Below are 23,323 nucleotides of genomic sequence, written 5' to 3' on the forward strand. Positions count from 1 at the left end.
ATATCAAAGAAGTGGACCTTGCAAAGATGTGTCAAAAGTGCTGCATAAAATCCTGAACCCCCTCTGGCTTATCCTGGCAGCCCAATCATGACAGCCTGAGTAGTGGCAAACTCCATTTAACAAAAGAGGACCTGTCCTGGGACTGCCACAGGCTACAAAAGAAAACCATCACGAACTTACATTTGGATTGTAGACCCAAACCTCTTTCCAAGGAGCTTCAATTACCAGATCCTCGATCCAGTAAGAAATTGATAGAGTCTAAGGTCACACAGGGATGGGAAGGGGAGAGGGAAAGCTGGTACCAAATGGTCCGAGGAGGAAGCCCCAGGAGAAAACTAGTGGGAAGTTATCTGGGAAGTAAAATGTGACTCCAAAGAGGCATTCGTGGATCAGAGCGGGTGGTTTTGTCCCAGAGAGTGTGCCCACCGCATTTCTAGTATCAGGGCTGTTTTTATCCTGTATCTATTCCTCCATAGAACAGTTTGAAGTTCCGGCACCCTCTCGACCTGCAAGGATGTGGGGTGTATTTATAGTTGGCATTTGAAGAAATTTGTCATTGGATGGAAGGCAGAATCCATTGAGAAGACTTTCTCCCTATGTTTCATTTCCCCCCCCAAAAAAACCCTTACTCATTCAGAAGATTATCCTAAGTGTCCCAGACCAAGGCCATTTTAAAGGCTTCCCGAGCCTCTAAATTAATGGCTTCATTAATTCACTTCTTTGGCCTCAAGAGCCATTGGATTTGATGATTGGTAAAGGTGGATTTGAGAACAGAAAGGTGACTTCTTGGGGGAACTGTGCCTGGTGAAGCAGATTCCTCCTCCCTAAACTCTGGCAATGTGCTGGGGTGGGGGGGGGGGGGGACTTGGAAGCCTTGGGTACACGCAGCAAATCACATCTCTTGACCTCACCAAAAATGCCAAATCCATTTCAAGGCACAGAAAGAGCAGTAACTCAAGATTTAAGGATCCATGGGAGCTAAGCCAATAGCCATCTCCACAACTACCAGCATGGGCAAAAAGGCCCAGGATCAGATGGGTTTCCCTAGAACATTAGTTCTGCCTATAAACATGCGAGCTTGGTACAACCCTTGGCAAAACAGTGGGGCATAACCCTCAAATGACCTAATACAAAACTTCCCACACCTCAGAAAGTCAGGTTTGGAAATCAAGTTAAGAAAATAACTAGAAGCCCTATTTCTTGCAAACTGAATTCAGGAATTTATATGAATAAACCTGGAATTGTATCCACCCCTGAGAGAGTTCAAAGAGCTGAAAGAGTTCCATTTTCTCTGAATCAGGACTCTGGTATTAGTGACATCCAAGTGACATATTTTCTTAACAGCTGGAACTACACATTTTTTAAAATTTTTCTTGGAAAAGCAACAAAATTAAACTCAAACAAGTACTGTTTTTAAAATAGCTAATTGGGACATTCGTTTAATAGCATCCCTCTGTCTTTAGGCCCGAAGGAAACACGTCATTCCACTGTCACCTCTAGATACTAGACTGGAGGCCCCTGCCCTCCTCTTACACAGAAGGCAGGCAGCTCACAGGGGCTCCACCCACTACCTGACAACCTCCAGTGTATTTTGTGCACTTGACAGGATCACACCTATTGTACTGAATTACACTTAGCAGACCCCAATACAGCCTTTAAAACTCCTTTTATTTTTCTGATAGCGTGACCTATGAAAGTGCCCCCACAGCATAAGTGCATTAACTGCATGTATGCACCTAAGTAGATAACATTTCAAATAATAGTGCCAGACTATCTAGCTTTATCACATGTAACATGCCTTTTGAAGTTAAAAACAAGATTATCCTGTAAGTGCTTGGCAAGCCACAGTTAATCCTCATCTTCATGAAGAAACATGAAAGGACACACTTAACCAATACTGGCTCGAGGTTTTGGATGTCATTGTTTTGAGGGGTGAATTTGGTGCTCTCATAGTGAAACGCATCCACGTCACTATTATAGATGATGTTCCGCTGGTCATAACAAAAAGGTATTTTTTTTTTCATAGTATGTCTGCATTGTTCTTTTTAGTATCAAATCCACTGAAGATTCTGAACAGTGTTGCCTCAGCTTTGAGGACCTGGAAATGGCAAACCATAATTTGTGGCCACAGATCTCAAACAAACAGACGATAATACTGATGGTATGATTTTTGGTTGTACAGTATGTTTCTAAGTGGGTATCTTTGTCTTTGCATAATAGTAAACAGCATGTTCTGCTTCCCAACAAGCCTCTGGCTTCTTTGCTTTCCCATGTTTAGGAAAAACATGGGGCAATCTACCTGAAAGACAAAGAAGCCTAGTGCTGAATGCTAATGAGGAATTCACCTCTCATTTGCAGGCCATTCTGATCCTGATTATCATGTCAGAATCAGAACAGAGTGGGGTTAACGAAGACATCTCATATGATCTGTAGCATGCTACAACTTCACAGTTAACTTATTAAATCACGAAATACACTGGTCTAATTTTGATCAGATATTTCTGATTTGTTGCTATATGACCCTGCATTTCTCAAGTGGGTATGAGTTAAAATCTCTTGCTAATTTTATTTTTTTTAAAGATTTGAGGGGGAGGGGCAGAGGGAGAGAATCTCAAGCAGACTCCCCACTGAGCATGGAGCCCAATGTGGGGCTCGATCCCATAACCCATGAGATTATGACCTGAGCCAAAACCAAGAGTTGGACGTTCAACCAATTGAGCAACCCACATGCCTCAAGATTTTCTTGCTGATTTTAAACTAAACTTCTACAAGTATCTGATAAAATGATTTAATCTATTTATCTACACACACACACACACACTTCAAAAAAGTGCACGAACTTACAGTTGGATCATTTAAAACTGAACTCTCAAAATGTTTGTACCTGGAATTTAATTTATAGGTATGACTCAGTGAAAACATGGAGAGGTCAATGCCTTTGAAAGTAGAGTTTATTACTTACAGTGCCCAAAAGCAGGAGGCATAGGACACCAAACAGAGTCACATGGAGAAGCACCAGTTAGCCAGGAGACAGAAAGAGTGAGGGAAAAGCTTGGGGAGAGCCATTATTACTACAGTGGAGGGAAAGTGTGAGATGGGGACATCCCTTACTGGGCAGGAAGAAAAACGAAGACATTGAAGTTTGTGGTAAGGGTATTAAGATTTTTTGTGCACCCATCAAAGCACAGGGATAGCATAGCTGTAAAAAAAAAACTTTGGTTATTAGTTTGGTCCATGCCTCCAAGATGCCAAATAATCAATTATAAAATATTAATAATTCCACAACAATAAACTAACATTCATCAACTTACATGTCTTTTCTAGGTATTTATCAATAAATAGTCTTTCAAGTATTTGAAATAATGTTTATGAAATATTATCAAATTTCCTATAGATACTTTGGAAAAACTTAGAAACTTTCTTCAAAACCTTGGTTTTCTCCAGCTGCACTAACAAAATTACATTTCATTTTTTTTTCTTTCCTATAATGCATGAATAAATGATCGATATTTTCCCCTCTCAGATTAGTATTCTATTTCATCCTTATTCCTAATCTGGTTAATTAACTATCAAAGGTACAATTTTGAACCATGTAACCTTATTTTACAGCAGTTACATTATGTATTTTAGTAGACAGCAATTGACCTTTCAAACATTTCACTCAAGGTTAACCAGAAACTATTTAACGATACTTGAAAGATTGTTATTTTGCTTCTGTTAAGGTTGGGAATGGGCTCCAGTTACACGTGCACTTAAACTGCTGTTTGTTGGTGCTGTGTATACAGGAGAGAGAGAGAGAATTTAAAGGGTTCAATTAGTATTCTGTGATAATCTGCTCATCACACAGAAACAGCACCTAAGCAGAGGGCTTGACATTCAAAATCAATACTGTGCTGAACATTTAAGTGTCACAGCAAATATCAATAGGCCCAAAGTCGTTCATGTGCTGGGCAAAGTCTAACTGGCAATGCAACCGGAATGACCAATGAATGTATTTTCAAGTTACTCCCACCAGATCTTTCCCCCTCACTCACATCCAGACACTGGAATATCACTAGGTCAACAAATGCAGAGACCCACATTGGTTCAGTTCACTCGAGCTTCCTAGGAGGACAGCAGCTCACCCCCTATCACATAGGACTTAAACTCAAGCTGCCAGCTTATGGATCTGACACTCCCCAAACAAGTACACAGGATTTTCCTCTTTAAGTTTATGCTTTTGTGATGTGATAAAATAAGAATTTGAAAAAAGAAAATAATGTTTATCCCTTTCTTCCCCTACCGATAAAGAAGGGGGGGGTAATCAGAAGGGGAAATGAAGCATGAGAGACTATGGACTCTGAAAAACAAACTGAGGGCTTCAGAGGGGTAGGGAGTGGGGGAATGGGATAGGCTGGTGATGGGTAGTAAGGAGGGCACGTATTGCATGGTGCACTGGGTGTTATACGCAACTAATGAATCATTGAACTTTACATCAGAAACCAGGGATGTACTGTATGGTGACTAACATAATAAAAAAACATTAAAATATTAAAAAATAAAATAAATAAATAAGAAAATAATGTTTAAACTAATATTTAAAAACATCTAGTAGATTCTAAACAAAATCCATAGTATGACCAACGCAGATGTGCACGATAATGTCTTTAGGCTGAGTAGACATTGCCAAAATAACTTTATCACGTAACCATTCAGTTACTCCTGGTGATGAGGAACAGGGTCGTGTTCAGAAAAGAGCAGGTGACTAGGATATGAAGACCTTAAGTCCTAACACCTTCAGTATTTCCTTACTGTCTTTCAGAATGCTACGTTAACTATGAGCCTCAGTTTCGTTCTTGGACAAGGGAAGAAAGTTATCCATGTCTTGCCTATCTTGTAGTAATCAAATGAGATAATCAGAAAGTGCTGTGCAAATGTTCCACATTATTAGTACTGTCTCTCCATACAACTCATTTGTTGTAAGGTTTGGATTTATACTATCTAAATAGTATCTCAAAATGTAGTGTAGCTGAGTTTGGCCAAACAGCTTGTTATCAACTAAAGAACAGCTATTTTTATCAACCACTTCTTATTTTAAGTCAGTTGTCTCTACGGATATTCTTAAAACAGTTCACTTAAAGACTGGTCTTTCAACATTCAGTAACACTGATGAACAGAGATAATCCCTTGTACTGCAGTCTTGGTTTTCTCAAAATTCAAGTATCAAAAAATAAATCAAGGATATACTGACCATGTGATAGACCCCAGAAACAGTCTGGCAATCCCAAGAAACCAAGGAATCTGCGTTTAGACACTTCCCACCCTCTGAGTCAAAAACAAAGTTTCCATCGGTGGACCATGGAGGTGGGCAGCCAAGAGGGTCATAGTAGCATTCATTTTTTTCAAATTCGTATTTTCACTATTCAATAAATACCCATGGTGTGTAAAACCACTTGTAAGGGAGAATATGTAAATGATTAAGGCACAGTCCCTGTGAAAAAGCATTTGTGAAACAATACCACCGACTGTGAAAAATTCCCCAGACCTCTCTCACCAAGGTCTTCACTCTGGGTTTATCTCACAATTGTACTTTGGGGCTCACTACCTGTAGTGGGTTCAGTAGTGCCCCCCCCCCCAAATTCCCATCTAGCCAGAACCTACAAATGTGACCTGACTTAGAAATAGGGCCCCTGCAGATATAATAATATTAAGATGAAGTCAAACTGGATTAGAATGGATGATCCTACCAGAAAAGGGAAATGTGGAAACAGAGAAACATGAAGGAGAAGGCCAGGTGAAGGCAGATATGGAGACTGGAGATGTGTATCTACAACCCAAGGAATGCCAAGGACTGCTGGCAAACACCAGAAGCTACGAAGAGGACGGAAAGATTCTTTCCTAGACTCTTCAGAGGAATGATTGCCTTGTCAACAACTTGATTTTAGACTTCTAGCCTCCAGAACTGTGAGAAAATAAATTTCTGTTGTTTTAAGCTACCAGTTTGTGATATTTTGTTATGACAGGGAAATTGATTCAACAGATATCAATATAGTATAAAATAGGATTGTGCCAAAAGGATTAGAAAGGAATAGAGAGATAGGGGACAAGGAAATTACAGAATGGAATACTTGATTAAAGCTAATTTCTGAGGGTTAATTATATAACACTTAATCTAACTCACTTTATTGAGAAAGTCCTGAAGAAATGTCACTTGAGCACTAACAATATTAATATTCTCTTTAGGGATTCTACTCACTGCAACACTCAGTGCGGCTGGCCCTGCCTCACTTTCCCATCATACTTCTCTTTCCCAGCTTCCACCAAGAGGGTCTGTCAGTCTCCCAAGATCCTGTCCCTATCCCACAGCCATACCTGATCAGTTTGAAGGCAAGATCAACTCCATCATTTGCTACAACTTATAAAGGGAGTGAGGAGCAGAGGGAAGTCAAGTGTCTAAAATGTCAGGCATCACAGTAATTACTTTTACATATATAGATTAATCATTCATTCATTTGACACTCATAGATGTCTTGTCTGTTTTTATTAAGCATTTCTTAGGTGCCTAGCATTAAACCAATTTTTCGGGATTCCCAGTTGGACAAGAGAGTGACAGTCCATGCCCTCTTTTCTGCTTATATTCATGTTTGCCTGATTCTAGGAGTTATACCTTGGTCTGCCTGCTGGGTTCCTGCATTGCCTCAAAGCCTCACCTGACACCAGGCCCAACTTCTGTCAGCATATCAAGTTCCCTAAAGCACATTTACCGACCTGCCTCTCTTGTATTTGCCCAATTGACTGGATTGTGCTTCCTCCTTGACACCTCATATCACTCCAGAGTTTCTCCTGTTGTCTTTTTTAAGGCCTGATCTCCACTGTCACCAAAGTCAAGCCTAGAACGTTGTAATAGCTGAGGATCCTGGGCTAACATCTGATAGCTTTCCTTCCCTAGAGCTAGATTCTCCCCCTAATATACTGCATTCCCCTAAATCATTCATTCAATCTGTCAGATAGGCATTGAGTATTTATGTAGAACTTACGATATACCAGAAACCACTCTAAAGATATGGTGCTAAACACGACAGATACGGTTTTTCTGTCATGGAGCTTAGGTTCTATATTAATAGACCAAAAGCAAGAAAAAGAACAACAACAGCAACAAAAATCCAAGTAGTACACAGATAAATAAAACACCGCCAGGACAAAGACATCCTATCTGGAAAAAAACCCAAAACAAATTCAAGGTGATAAAAGAGGAGGTTGAGTAAGACCTTCATTTAAACTGATATTAAAACCACCACCACCACCACCACCACCACCACAACACAACAACAAAACTGGCCCTACGATTATGGGTTAAAGCACACGAGGCCCAGCACACAGCCTGTGCAAATCCCTGAGGAACCACACAACATGTTATGTTCCAAAAACAGAAGACATACAGGCAGAGCATAGCTGAAAAATGAGAAAATTGACTATATCAGCTTCCTATTGCTGCTGGCACAAATTACCACAGACAACACAAGTTACAGTTCTAGAGGTCAAAATTCTGATGGAATGCCTGGGTGGCTCAGTCGGTTAAAGCATCTGCCTTGGCTCGGGTCATGATCCCAGGGTCCTGGGCTCTCTGCTTGGGAGAAGTCTGCTTCTCCCTCTGCCTGCTGCTCCCCTGCCTGTACTCTCTTTCTCTCTCTCTCTCACAAATAAAATAAAATAAAGTCTGAAATGGGTCTCACTGGGCTCACATAAAGGTGTCATCTGAGCAGTATTCCTTTTAGAGGTCCCCGGGGAAAATCCATTTGCTTGCCTTTTCCAGCATCGAGAAGCCACCTGCGTTCCTTATCTATGGTTCCTTTCCAGCAATGACATTGTTTCAACCTGTGCTTCCATCACCACATCTCATCCTCTGATTCTGACCCTTCTGCCTCCCTACTATGAGGACCCCTCTGATTATACTGAGCCTACCTAGATAACTCTGGTTAATCTCTCTCGAGCGCGCACGCTCTCTCTCTCTCTCTCACAGACACACACACACAAATGGGAAGGTACAAAAGGTTTTAAGAATAAAAGTGTTGTTTTATAACTTTTATTTTTAAAAAGATCACCTATACCATTACGTGGAAAAAGAATTCAAGATGGGAGAGGGGGCTAATTAGAATCAGGGAGAAAAGATACTATTGTTGTAAACTGGGTAAGAAAATGACCAATGTCCAGACTAAAATGGTAGCAGTAGACAAGAAGAGTAGAAGGAAAATCCAATTATATCAGCTGGACTAGATAGACTATAAAATGATGAGTGAAGGAAAGAGCAAGAATCAATGATGACTCTTAAATTTTTTAAAAATTAGTTTATGATGATGCTATTTACTGAGACTAATGGAGAAGTTAGGGAGGGATTTAGAATTCTATTTGAACATGTTAAAATTTAATTGTCTATGAGAAAGTACAGGAGAGATGTATCATTAGTTTCTCCTGTGAGTCTAGAAGTCAGAGAGGAACTGGGCTGAAAAATTAATCTGGGAGTTATCTAAATAAAGATAAGTTTCAAATTGTGATTGAGGAAGTCACCTAAGAAGAAACCTAAGTGAGGAGGGGAGGAGAGGGAAGAGAAGGAAAGAAGAAGGAGAGGGGAAAAAGGAGAGTTCTTATGATAGAGGATTCCTTGAACTCTCAGATACCAACTGTTAGTCTCTGACCTTTTCAGACTCAGCTGTCATCTTACACTTGGCCTCTTACTTCTCTGACCGATTCTTCCAGTCCTTCTAAATTACATTCTTATCCTCCTGGGATATTATACATTCTGCTCTTTCCCATTTGAACTCAAATTCTAGCTTTCATTTACCTGTTCTCTACTGTCACCATCAATAATTTCTACTGGTCATTAAATGTGAATTTTTCTATGTTCCTCAGCGCCTGACTTCCAAATGAAGCTCCTTCCTCATCTAAGGGTCACCTATTAAAATACTAATCCTTTTCTAGGAGAAAAGCCTCAGGCTCCCATAGCCCCAGGATTACCACAAGACCTTCAGGAAATGTCTTAGAATCCAATAAAGTCAGAAGAGAGTTTGATTTGAGAAATTTAGTTTAATGTCCTTTATCTTACATGTAGGAAAACTGAAGCTTCAAATTGTATTCAATGTTTTACAGATAGATTCAGACCAAGAACTAAAACTCAGGCAGCAATAAGCTTCATATGACAAAGATGCTTTCTACTAAACCACGTTATTTCTAGACAGAAATAACAATCTGATACCAACATGTTCTTGTCCCCATAGATAATGATAATAAAGGCTATGGAATCTCAGTGCTTTTTCTGTACTGTGAGATTTAAAACAAAACACAAACAAATCTTTCCTGGAGATGACTAAGCCCTCAGATATCTCTTTATGAAAGAAGAAATTGGGGATAATTGTGCTGCCCTAACTAGAAGAAAAAGCTAACATGACTGTCTTCATCATGTTATGCTAATGAAAGATGTCCAATCAGCAACCTTACAGACTTAGATTATTCTCTCCTAGAGAAAGACAAAACTCTAGGTTTCAATGCATATTTAGAAGAAGGACTGGAGACATGCTAATTCAATTTCTACAACCAGTTCAATCTCTAACCCTCTTTCTAGACTTCCAGTAGCTCCCGATGATCATCAATTGTGAAGGTGTTTTTGGCTACGTTAGGAACTTAACTAAGACCAGTAACTCATTTCATAAGTCACCGAGCAGTTGACAAAGGATAATGACTTTCAGTCAATCTTAAACTGGGGATAGATTCGAACCGAAGACTGTATAACAGTGAAAGCCCTCTACCCGGTGTCCATTATGCAGCCTCAAGGTAAATTTATGTTTAATGCAATTGGATATTTGAAAGCTGAAAAGAACTGAGTGGTAATTAATCTTCAAGGATGCATTTAGCTGTGACTTGTCTTCCTGAAAGCTTTGGGAAGTGGCATTCACAAACTCCTCCACATTAAATAGGTGTGACTATGTGTCCAGGGGTCAGCCAAGCACAGCATGTTTTTGTAGTACTCACTGGAGCAGCAAAGTAAAATTCAATTCAAGTTGAAGATACATGATATTATTAGAGTTTTAGAGATTGATTTTTTTTTTTTTATATCATGCTGCGGAAGGTTTCTATGATAGGTGATAGGGAATTTTTGACATCACTCAGTATTTCCCAAGTCCTTTCTTTAAAAGATCTCTGTAATAAATATATCTATTGTTATAAATACATTGAAACTTTTAGTCAAGAGTATTCTATCAATAGATTTTTTTTTTAACAGTTCATGGACAAACACTGAGATTCTTGGTAGAAAATAGCATACGGGTTCTGTTAAATGGTGTGAAGCACTTTCTTTGCACAGCACAGAGATATTCACAGAATTGTTCTAGCTGGAGGAGAGATCAAAAATCTCTGATTCAAGCCTCCCATTTTGTAAATGAGAGAACTGAAGTCTAGAGTGCTCACTTGACTTCCCCATACTCATACAGCTCAGACTCTAAACCCAACCTTTCTTTAAGACTCCAAAGTAGTTTTGACTTTATCATACCTTGTTACCCATGAAAATCTATAATTTTTTTAAAGAGATGATTACTTTTTAATCTATGCATTCTTTGTAAAGTAACTATGGCTCCTGACAAATGAAATGTTTTCTCCCAGGAAAACTCATCAGTGCAGTAGCTTGTCTATCAAGTACTAGCCATGCATTTAAACACCTGTGGGAATTTGAGAGAGGGCCCCAAAGTGAACAAAGCCCTATTCCTGCCCTGGAAGAGCTTAGGATCAAATTGGGATTAATAATAATGTCACAGTAAAGTCAGCACTGGGATAGCAATTTCAGGATAAGAGAGGTAAGATAACTGTGTCAGAGGTAAGAACTAAAATTGAAAATGGTTTTGAAAGCAGGACTCAGGCAGATGGAAGAAACTAAACATCAAAAACTGGAAAAACAAAATCAGCAAGTGAACGAAACCAGAATCTGCAGTCACAGTATGATAGTGACCCGAACAACCCAGAGTAAATATAAGGAACTATTTTGCTTTGAGAGGAAGGGTGGATGACTTCCTGGCTCAGCCTCTTTGGTTTCAGCTCCTTGTTCATGACCAATGCCATGCCTTGTTCATGGCAATGTTTGAAAAATCGTTTGGGGACTGTACTTTGCATTTATCACTTTGCTTTTTTTGCGGCTTTCTGCTTTTCACAAAAACTTTGCCTTTTATAGCCTCAATTTTCAAATTGTGCTTATTCATGCACTATAATGCAGGAACTATGAGAGGCCCTGGAATTTAAGAATGAGTGGGATTAACATGATCCTAGCTTTTTTATGGGAAGACAGATAATTGGGCATAATTACAATGAAGTGGGCAATAATTATGTCTGATAAAGGCAGGACAAAATGATACAGCAATGCATGGTACAGGCACCTATCTAAGCTTAAATATCCCAGAAAAATTTCCCATAGAAAAGGGGAAGTTTGTTTGGCATCTAAAAGATGGGTAGGAGGTAGCTGAAACAAGAGGACTAACATGGAGGTTTACGGCAAAATGTTCCGAGTAGAGGAATCAGCGTATATAATGGCCCAGAAGCAAGAGAGAACATGAGAAGTTCCAAGTACTGGACAAAGCATGGGAAGTGTGTCAGGACTGATAAAGCCAGAGGTTTATAGGTAGGAGGCAATCACAGGGGACTTAAAAATTGAGATATGGAATTATATTTTCTCTTTATGATAAGAGATTAAACTATTTTGAATAGGTTCTTTAGGTCAGCTTTCCTGCTGGGCTTGCGCCAACCTATAAAAGATGGTATTTAAAATGGAACCATGTTCTGCACAGTTTTGGAAACCAAAGTAATGGTTCAGATTGTTACCCCACGGGCAATGAGGAGGGAGGCTCATTAAACATTTTCTAAAGAAATGTGACATAAATTGTGTTCTATGTATAAATTCCAGAGAAATTCCAAAAAAAAATGATGGCAATGAAAAAGCAGAGAAGGAAAAAAAAATACATGGCAAATGCTACATCCATTAGATGATACAGCAAATGGCACAATGTAAATTCAGTGCACTTTTGGGGCAACTTCCCCTTAAAGTTTGGTAGTTCACCTAGGAGATTCTTCTCCAGTGATAGCACCAAAATGATGATCTCTGATGATTTAGAATGGCCTAAGTCTTATGATTTCAACTTTCTCATATCTGGTTAGTAATTCTGGAGAACAGCTGGTATAAAATCCTTAACTTGATATTGTATAAATTAGGCAAATATATAAAGGTGATTGTAATTTTGAAATATGTACCTTCTTTACAGGAAATTAACAATCATGGTATATAAGTAGACCAAGTTAAAGAGCATCTGTTTGAATATGAAACCTTACTCCTAGTCAATATTGATCATTTTAATTGATTTAACTGTGTTCACTCTTTGCCCAGTGAAAGTCTGGTCTGAACTCCATGAGAAACAGGCCAGGCATATACCACTCACATTTCGTATTCTATGTGTTCCTGGAAACATTAAGACCACAGGTATCAACATCAGGGTTAAAGGATACGAGCTACTGTAGGTGTGCCAAAAAGCAAGCAGCCCAGCTGGCTCGTGTGAATCCTGTGTTTACTTAGGGCTCATGGCTTTCACAGGTAAAATTATAGTAGCCTAAAGCCCTGGCATGTTTTTTTACTAACTTCATACCAACTAAATCAGCTCTCCAGAAATGTTCACCCCTTCCTTAGTCTTTCCAGTTAAACACACTATGTGCCATGTACCAAAAGCTGACATGCAGAATGTGATTTGGATGGAGCCAAGACCTATGTGGTTCTCTTCTCTTGGACCAAGAAACACAACCCAGCAAACAAAGTCATTTCAAAAATAACCCAACATTTGTGTTTCTCTTTCCCAGGAAGCATAAGGATGGTTTAAATATATAATCCATGGGGGCGCCTGGGTAGCGCAGTCGTTAAAGCGTCTGCCTTCGGCTCAGGGCGTGATTCCGGCGTACCGGGATCGAGTCCCACATCGGGCTCCTCCGCTATGAGCCTGCTTCTTCCTCTCCCACTCACCCTGCTGTGTTCCCTCTCTCGCTGGCTGTCTCTCTGTCACATAAATAAATAAAATCTTTAAAAATAAATAAATAAATAAATAATCCATGGACAACACCTATTAAAATTCATTGGACTCTGAAGTTTACCTTCCCCACATTCTGTAACAGTTGCTCCAAAACTCTCTCTCTTCAAACCTCCTGAGAAAAAAATGAAACGCTAAAGAAGACAAAGGCCAAAACTAAATAATAGTTTTCCTCTATACTCAGCTTGATGAATTTTCTCCTTCTTCTTTTTAGTTCTTCGTTATATGAGTCAAGGCTTCCCTTGAATCTTACCTTTCCCTCTAACTTCTGCCCTCATAACTCACCCTCTTCTCCTGGAAATCATCTCCAAAGTCCACAGATTCAGTCTGGCACAAGGAACTCTCCTCAGAAAGATGAGAAGGGTAAGAAAGGCATGATGGCAACATCTGGGGGAATGACATGAGAAGAAGGGGAACTGAGACAGAGACCCCAAATTATTTTTGAGTAGTGGGGCCCACGAACACTTACATGGTACCTGTATTCTCATTCAGAATCCTACTACCATCCAGCCTTCACCTGTCCCTTCTTCCCTCCTCTTCCCACCATCTACCCTCTCTGATTCTTGCCTGCTTGTTTTCCTTATTGTCCTGGCCCCAAACATGATTCTATACCAGGGTCACAGCACTTAAGCCTTTCACTCTCCTGAATGCCCATCTACACCTTCAAGGTCATCTTCAGTATTTCCACTTCCCTGGTCATGATTCCCAACCACAACACATGGTCATGCTATTCTCCTCTTCCTTCTACTTGAGCATGGTTGTAAGAGTTGCTGGTATTTGGGGGGATTTTTTGCGTGCAAATGCTCAGATTTCTCAATCAGCATCAGCAGCCACAACCCCTAGAAACTTGTAAATTTCTATTTTGAGATTCAAAATAATTTGGAATCTGATGGTGTGTCAAGAAATGACACAATGTGGCAAGCCCATTTAAAAAAAATCAAACAATCGTTTAGTGATAATGGTACAGATAGTTTCATATATTTATTTCTGTTGTCATTTGCATGCCTGACATACAGCCTTCCTTCAAAGGATGCAAAAGCACTTTTAGCACTTTGGCCTACAATTTTTTTGACAGAAGTTGTGCTTTTAAATCACTACCATGTCCTCTGCCGACAGATAATATTTACCATAGGGGCACTTTGTGCTCAGTGTTTTACTTCAGTACTGAAGTCTCCACACTTCATGACAATATATGACAATACAAATGACATCTCTAAAAAAAAAAAAAAGTGTAAGTGAAACATTCAAACAATAGGCAATGAAATAGCTTCATGGTCTGAAAACAATGTGCAGTTGTAGAGACTGCAACAGGTAAAGTTGAGAATCACTGCTCAGACTCAAGAGTCTGGGATGTTATTTTGTTTACTTGGCTAATACTGTTATTGATGAAAGTTCTCTAAACACAGCACTAGGCTGTTGTTGATACTGGAAGACCTGAGAGCAGACCAATCTGCAGCCTTACTAACTGCAGAGAACATCCTCAGTGGCGCTACTTAAAGAAAGGGAAACTGAGTAGGGGAAACCTTGCCTAAAAACAAGAGGACCTAATTTACACTTAAGGAGACCAGAAAAGAATTCCAAATGGTGGGGTGGCCCACAACAGGGATGTCCAAGATTCAGTTATAGATTGCTTCTGTTGCTGTCAACATTCCACATTACCCCAAATATTTTGTATATTCACAGACATTTCATAGAGGTGGTTTGTTGGACAGTCACATCAAGATACTGAGTTCAATCTTTGGTCAGCATAGTGCCTAGACAAGACATACATCATGGGAGGGAAGCCATCAGGTAGTCCAAGACTGGATGGAGGAAAGACATGAGGACACTAATGCTTAGGAAATTGCAAGACTCTGGGATTTTACCAAAGTCTTAGGACATAAGACATACCATAAAATGTGGGGGTGAATTGGGCTGGTTTTCATTCTCATGGAGTATAGTGACTTCTGCCGATATCTAAGTCAAATTCCATTTTCTCCTGTCCATTTTCAATTATGTTTTAAGCCAAAAAAATGAATTATCACAGAAGTTGTTCTCCCCCTTTTATATTTATTTGAATCCATCCATGATTGGTCAAAGTTGTATCTGTGTCATTTGCTTGAAAAGTTCTTCTGGATATTTATAACTCTCCAACTACTCTCCCATTCTCACATTGTTTTTCTCTGCCCTCTGCCCTCCTGTGGCTTGGCAATGCTATTTCCTTAAGTCTTAACTGGAGATAAATACATATAGTTAGCTGCTTATTTGCAGATACATTCTGCCCACTGGAATCAAAGTTTGCAAATGTCCTTATTTCTCAGAATTTAACTAAAAATACTCAAAATATAAAAGAACTTTAAAAGTTATTAGTTCATACTGTATCTGCACATTATAAAATGACCTAACCATCACAGACAGTGTTCCCAGGGCATAGGCAGTGTTCCATCAAATCTGTGAGCCTGGACAACATTTCAAAGAAATAGATTACACCTTCCCTAAGTGAACGTGATGCTGGATTTAGCATCATGTCGAGCATAGGAACACAGACTACTATAGCTGGCAGGAAACTGAAAGGTCATGTAATCCATTCTTTTAGATGAAGAAATGCAGTGGTTAAGATATTTGCCTAAAGCTACGCAGTTAATTAATGGTAAAACTTGGACCAGAAACTTTTATCAAAAAAGGGATGAAGAGGAAACAAGAGAATCCCCATAATTCTTTGGGGAAATTATTTCTATTTTCCATTTCCATAATCATAATCCCATGATGTACATGAAACCAATCAACATGCTTTTGAGGGGGGTGGAGAGTATGGATTTACTCTATTTCAAAATCCTATAAAAGACTGTAGGAAATGTTTTCAAGCATACAAAAGCATTCAAAAAATACAAATAATGTTTGGATTTGTTTATAACTTCCTGTGATAATTACTTTAAAGTAACCAGGATCTTTTGGAAAAATAATTTTTATGTTTACCAAAAGTTAGTGACATAAACTTAGAAATAACTCATGAGACAGTACACACTCAAACCATATCCTTTAGACCATCATATTCAATGGGACCTCCAAGTGAGGCAAAATGTCATTAACATCGTAAGTGGTACCATGATATGCCATCATTCTTAGGGCAAATTTTATATCCACAAGGTGTTAGCCTTTAAGATGCCAATGAAAAATCAAGTATGTATTAAGTCCCAAGCGAGGGGGTCTTGTTCCACTTACCAGGCCCTGACACAGAGCCATAGAATGAGAAGAAGCTAATAACGGATAATGCAACAATATCATGGGACTGACTTTAATGCATCCTTAAGAGCACATCAATGATGCATTCAGGTTACACAAAGGAAGCAAGTAAATTCTACAAACTTTTTTTTTAAAGGAAATTTGTTTGGATAGACTATTTATTTAAGGAAAAAAGGCAGAAAGATCCAAATGTTCAGTCCTGCTATATAATTTGACTTGTTCCAGTTACTGTTTTTTGTTGTTGTTGTTGTTTTGTTTTCTTATCACATCAGTGTTTCTGTGTCTTGTATGACCTTTGTCTCGGGGCTTAGTTTATTTTGGAGCTGTCCTTGGTGCTTACCTCAGACCTGGAAATCAGCCTTCAGGACTAATTCAGCCTGCAATTACCTAATGATGAGGAGTCTATTTTCATGAACAAAGTGCTCCTTAGCCTACTTTGGCACTTGCCACTATCCCCACACGGACCTGCAGGGAAATGTGGCAATTCTACCTTCCCCTGCCCTTCACTGCCATGCTTCCCAAGTCTGACTCTCCTTACAATTCTTCCTCAGTCCAGTTTTCCTGGCATAGCTCCCTATTTAGATACACATACAAGCATTAATGACTACCATAAGCTTAGGAAGTAGTTTGGTACAGTGGGAACAACACAGAGCTGGGTGTTAGCAAATGTGGTTTTTAGTTATGGCTCTAATATTAATGAACCATGTGACCTTGACCAAGTCATGTAAAATCTCAGGAATCAATTTTCCTATTAACAAAATTGAGACAATGACATATTCTCTATATTACTACAGAGGGTAATTGTAAGGCTCACATGTGATAACATGAGACCAACTCTGAAAAATAAGTGTAATTATCTATGTTTGCAAAATATTTAATGTTTTAGTCAAAATCATCACTAATTACTATGATCCTCCTTGAAGTCTTTAATCCCTAACCCTAGGAGATGGAAGATGAAGTTTTAATATGATTTTAGATAAATCTATTTCCTCATCTAGTAAATTAATGAGTACTAAAACAGAGAAATGTTGCACTGAACACTTTAAAGGTTAAGATTATTGAGGTTAGTTAATGTAATCATTATAAAGTGAGAGGAAATCAGGTATAACACACTTTCTTTTTTCCAGGAAAAGGATGTTCATTGATCAGGAAAATACCCACTGTGTGGGTGTGGGGAGAGGCAGTCTTTCACACTGAATAAAAATTATTTTTTCTAAGTTCGGGACTGAAAGAGAGAGTGAGCAAAAAACAATCTCATGACGCTAAGAAGATTCAAAGAAAGAAAGAGGGAAGATGGAAGAAAAAAGAAAGGAAAAATAAGGGAAGGAAGGAAGGGAGGAACAGGGGATGAAGGGAAGGAGAAAAGGAAGCAGGCAAGGAAGGGGGAAGGAGGAAAAGAAAGACGGTGTGCATTAACGAGACACTGGAGTCACTCAAGGTTCTTGGACTTGACTTCTTTAACTGACAAATGAAAAGACCTGGACTAGGGGACTACTAAGATCTTTTCAAAAATATCTGGGAAATTCTGCCATTTTAATTCTCTTTTTGAACTCCATAGGGCTAAGAACTGCTTGCTTTGTGTAAGCGAAAGCTGGAAAAGCACTATTGTGGAGCACCACTCTCCAGTACATTTTGTGACAATGAAGAGAAAAAGAGGGTCAAGGATACTTCTGCCATACAGTGTTAGACAGCAAATAGCTTTTCACCTTATTAAAAATTATCAGGTCTTTCAGCATGGGGCTAATGTGCTGAATGCAGCCGTTGGAGCTGTTAACCATTAAACTAAATAGAACACCATTTCATGCCTGACTTCCTTCGGCGATATGAAGACTGCAGTGGCACGTTAGAAAAGGTAGCAGGGGATCAAGGAAATCAAGAATTTCTCTTTGTGATGGGTGGCAATCTCTTCTGATTTAAAAAATCCTTTAAAAAGAGCACCAACACCCTACTCATGGGAGCAGCACACTTTTGCAGAAGGTGCTGCCTATTTGGATAACAGCACAATTGTTTGCGTCCTTCACAATAAAAGGAACAGGAACAAAAAGAACTGGTAACACAAAGCTTCACTGATATACACACAGTGATAACACACTGGTCTTGGGATCAAACAATTAAAGAAATACCACTTTATATTTCACAAAACCGTTCTGGCCCAAGGCAAAACCAAAAATTAGATTGGTCAAAAATTCCCTCTACCACTCTAAGGCCTCTCTTTCAACCTCTCTTTCCTCAAACTTCCTTTTCCTTTACAATTTTCCATTTCTCTCTATTTCTTAGGATCCAAAAATATCTCAACCTGGTTTCCTCCATCTTGCAGCTTATAACTCGTTCATGCTGAAGTGGTAAGAACTTACTGTGTCTTCTCTCGTGAAACTGCCTAATTGTGGAATAGAATACTGGCAAGACGAATCGTTAACCCAAAGGCGATACGACCTGAGAAAAGCATGTAAGACTAGAATTCACAAATCCTGCCTTAACTTTGTGAACAAATAGCCATGTGTCCCTTGGCAACTTCACTCTTCTGAAACTGAGTTTTCTCACATCAAAAATGATCTAGGGATTATTTATGATTTAGGAATCAACGAAGGCAGAAGAAAATATGGATGGACTTGGAAAAACTCAAGCAAGTCTCCCAACATGATACAGGTCTCCGTATGCTCTGTATTCTGTCACAGAGAAGGGCAGGGTGGATTACAAGCGAGTATAGCACTGTGATTTACCTGCAAATATAAGAGAATTCTTTTTCTATTATGTACCTAAAAACGTTCCATGACTTACCAACACAACTACCTGGCTGGTATACATGCCACCTTAAACTCCTTCAGGCACAGCAGTGTATCACTGCTGAAACTGGCAAAAGCGGCCACTCTCCTTTCGTTTCATCCTGGCAGTGTTAGTAAATCACTTAGAACCTAATTCCTGCAGAGCCTGCATGTACTTTACAAAGTAATGGGACAATATAATGTTGTGAGTCCATTGATGACATCCCACAAATTAAACAAAATATGATAAGTTGACTTTTTAAGTCAATTTAAATAAGGACAATGAATTCCTCTTTATCTCTGGAGAGAGGTTAATCTCAGGATAAACGGTGCAGGATTGAGAGAGCATTCCCAGGTGGTAGCCGAGGAGACCATGAGCTATAGACCAGCAACTGAGTAGTCAGAGTACTGCATAAGATAGTCCATGAGAACAGGTGAAGATAGATTAGGTGAAATGGTGCAGTGACGCAGAAAAAGGGATTTTTCTACTACTAGTGGGAACCTAGTCCCAGAGCTGTCGATGATACTTGGGAAAACATAGGAAATCTTTATATTTCAAATCTCAACATTCTGTGGTCCTACATAAACAGATTCAGCCCTAAGTATCCTGTACTGTATAAACAGTGTTGATATCCTTTTTTTTCCTTAAAAATTTTATTTAAATTCTAGTTAGCTAACATACAGTACAATACTGTTTTCAGGAGAATTCAGTGATTCATCACTTCCATACAACATCTATCCATACAACAGTTTGTCATAAAAAATGCCCTCCTTAATACCCATCACCCATCTAGCCCATCCCCCACCCACCTTCCTCCATCAACCCTCAGTTTGTTCTCTATCATTAAAAGTCTCTTTCAGTTTGCCCACCCCTTCTTTTTTTCCGTTGCCATGTGTTCATCTGTTTTGTTTCTTAAATTCTACATGAGTAAGATCATATGGTATTTGTCTTTCTACTTATTTCACTTAGCATAATACACTCCAGCTCTATCCAGATCATTGCACATGGCAAGATTTCATTCTTTTTGATGGCTGAGTAATATTCCATTGTATATATACACCACATTTCCCTTATCCATTCATCAGTTGATAACATTTGGGCTCTTCCCATTGTTTGGCTCTTGTTGATAATGTGGCTATAAACATCAGGGTGCATGTACCCTCTCGATCAGTATTTTTGTATCCTTTGGTTAAATACCTCACAGTACAATGGCTGGATCATAGGGTAGTTCTATTTTTAACTTTTTGAGGAACCTCCATACTGTTTTCCAGGGTGGCTGCACCAGCTTGCATTCCCACCAAAGTCCAAGAGAGTTCTCCTATCTCCACATCCTCGACAACACTTGTTGTTTCTTGTGTTGCTAATTTTAGCCATTCTGACAGGTGTGAGGTGGTATCTCACCATGGTTTTGATTTGTTTTTCCCCAATGACAAGTGATATTGAACATCTTTTCATTTGTCTGTTAACCATCTGGATGTCTTCTTTGGAAAAGTGTCTATTCGTGTCTTCTGCCCATTTCCTAAAAGAATTATTTAGCTTTTCCAGTGTTGAGTTTGATAAGTTCCTTATAGATTTTGGATACTAATCCTTTATCAGATATGTCATTTGTAAACATCTTCTCCCATTCCTTTTAGTTTTGTTGATTCCTTCACTAAGCAAAAGCTTTTTATCTTGATGAAGTCCCAATAGTTCATTTTTGCTTTTGTTTTCCTCACCTCCAGTGACATGCATAGTAAGAACTTGCTATAGCCAAGGTCAAAGAGGTTGCTGCCTATGTTCCCCTCTGGGATTTTGATGGTTTTTCCTGTCTCATATTTAGGTCCTTCATCCATTTTGAGTTTATTTTTGTATATGGAGTAAGAAGTGGTCCAGTTTCATTCTTCCGCATGTTGCTGTCCAGTTTTACCAACACCACTTATTGAAGAGACTTTTTTCCATTGGCTATTCTCCCCTGCTTTGTCAGAGATTAGTTGACCATATAGTTGTGGATCCATTTCTGTTTTTGTGCCGGTACCATACTGTCCTGATGACTACAGCTTTGTAATTTAACTTGAAATCCAGAATCATGATGCCTCCAGTTTCATTTTTCTTTTTCAGAATTGCTTTTGCTATTCAGGGTCTTTGTGGTTCCACACAAACTCTAGGATTGTCTGTTCTAGTTCTGTGAAAAATGCTGGTGGTATTTTATAGGGATTGCACTAAATGTATAGATTGCTTTGGGTAGTACAGACATTTTAACAATGTTTGTTCTTCCAATCCATGAGCACGGAATGTTTTTCTATTTCTTTGTGTCTTCTTCAGTTTCTTTCATAAGTGTTCTGTAGCTTTCAGAGTAAAGATGTTTTACCTCTTTAGTTAGGTTTATTCCTAGGTATCTTATGGGTTTGGGTGCAATTGTAAATGGGATCAATTCCTTCTTTTTCCGCTGCTTCATTATTGGTGTATAAAAATGCAACAGATTTCTGTACATTGGTTTTATATCCTGCAACTTTGCTGGATTCATTTATTAGTTCTAGCAAATTTTTTTTGTGGAGTCTTTCAGGATTTCTACAGAGTATCATGTTGTCTGCAAATGGTGAAAGTCTGACTTCTTCCTTGCCGATTTAGATGCCTTTTATTTCTTTTGTTGTCTGATTGCTGAAGCTAAGACTTCCAGTACTATGTTAAATAATAATTGTGAAATTGGATATCCTTGTCTTGTTCCTGATTGAAGAAGAAAAGCTCTCAGTTTTTCCCCACTGAGGATGATATTAGTTGTGGGTCTTTCATATATGGCCTTTATGATGTTGAGGTATGTTGCCTCTATACCTACTTTGTTGAGGGTTTTTTATCAAGAATGGATGCTGTATTTTGTCAAATCCTTTTTTTGCACCTACTGAGAGGATATGGTTCTTATCCTTTTTTTAATCAATGTGGTGTATCATGTTGATTGATTTGTGAATATTGAACCCCCCTGCAGCCCAGGAATAAATCCCACTTGATCATGGGGAATAATTCTTTTATGCACTGTTGGATTCTATTTGCTATTATCTTGTTAAGAATTTTTGCATCCATGTTCATCAGGGATACTGGCTTATAATTATCCTTTTCAGTGGGGTCTTTGTCTGGTTTTGGAATCATGGTAATGCTGGCCTCATAGAAGGAGTTTGGAAATTTCCCTTCCATTTCTATTTTTTGGAACAATTTGAGAAGAATGGGTATTAACTCTTCTTTAAATGCCTGGGAGAATTCCCCAGGGAAGCCATCCTGCCCTAGAATTTTGTTTGTTGGGAGACTTTTTATTGCTGATTCAATTTCTTTGCTGATTATGGGTCTGTTCAAATTTTCTATTTCTTCCTGTTTCAGTTTTGGTAGTTTGTATGTTTCTAGGAATTTTTCCATTTCTTCCAGATTGGCAACTTTATTGGTATATAATTTTTCATAATATTCTCTTATAATTGTATTTCTGTGGTGTCAGCTTTGATCTCTTCTCTTTCATTACGATTTTATTTATATGGGTCCTTTCTCTTTTCTTTTTGATAAGTCTGACCAGGGATTTATCAATCTTATCAATTCTTTCAAAGAACCAGCTCTTAGTGTCATTGATCTGTTCTAGTGGGGGTGTTTTTTATTGTTTCTATATCATTTATTTCTGCTCTAATCTTTATTTTTTCCCTTTTTCTGCTGGCTTTAGGTTTTATTTGCTGTTGCTTTTCTAACTCCTTTAAGGGTAAGGTTAGGTTGTGCATTTAAGATTTTTCTTATTTCTGGAGGTAGGCCTGTATTGCAATATACTTCCCTCTTAGGACTGCCTTTGCTGCATCCCAAAGGTTTTGGACAGTCGTGTTTTTATTTTCATTTGCTTCTATGTACTTTTTATTTCTTCTTTAATTTCCGGTTAACCCATTCATTCTTTAATAGGAGGTTCTTTAACTTCCATGTATTTTTTTTCTCAGGGTTGACTTCACATTTCATAGTGTTGTGGCTGGAAAATATGAATGGTGTGATCTCAATCTTTTTGTACTCATGGAGGGCTGATTTGTCACCCAGTATGTGATCTATTCTGGAGAATATTCCCCGCATACTCTAAAAGAATGTGTATTCTGCTGCTTTGTGATGAAATATTCTGAATATATCTGTTAAGTCCATCCAGTCTAGTGTGTCATTCAAAGCCATTGTTTCCTTGTTGATTTTCTGCCTAGATGATTTGTTCATTGCTGTAAGTGGGGTATTAAAGTCTCCTACTATCATTGTATTATTATCAATGAGTTTCTTTA

The 23,323-nt window shown here is 38.7% G+C and overlaps 1 long non-coding RNA gene across 3 annotated transcripts in view; it reads right to left on the minus strand.

Moving 5' to 3' along the window:
- LOC123000873 (uncharacterized) overlaps positions 1 to 23,323 on the minus strand; it is a 356,107-nt gene that overhangs the window by 246,168 nt on the left and 86,616 nt on the right. The window lies entirely within an intron of this gene.

This window comes from Ursus arctos, unplaced genomic scaffold (assembly GCF_023065955.2).
Source record: "Ursus arctos isolate Adak ecotype North America unplaced genomic scaffold, UrsArc2.0 scaffold_17, whole genome shotgun sequence".
NCBI classification, from domain to species: Eukaryota; Metazoa; Chordata; class Mammalia; order Carnivora; family Ursidae; genus Ursus; species Ursus arctos.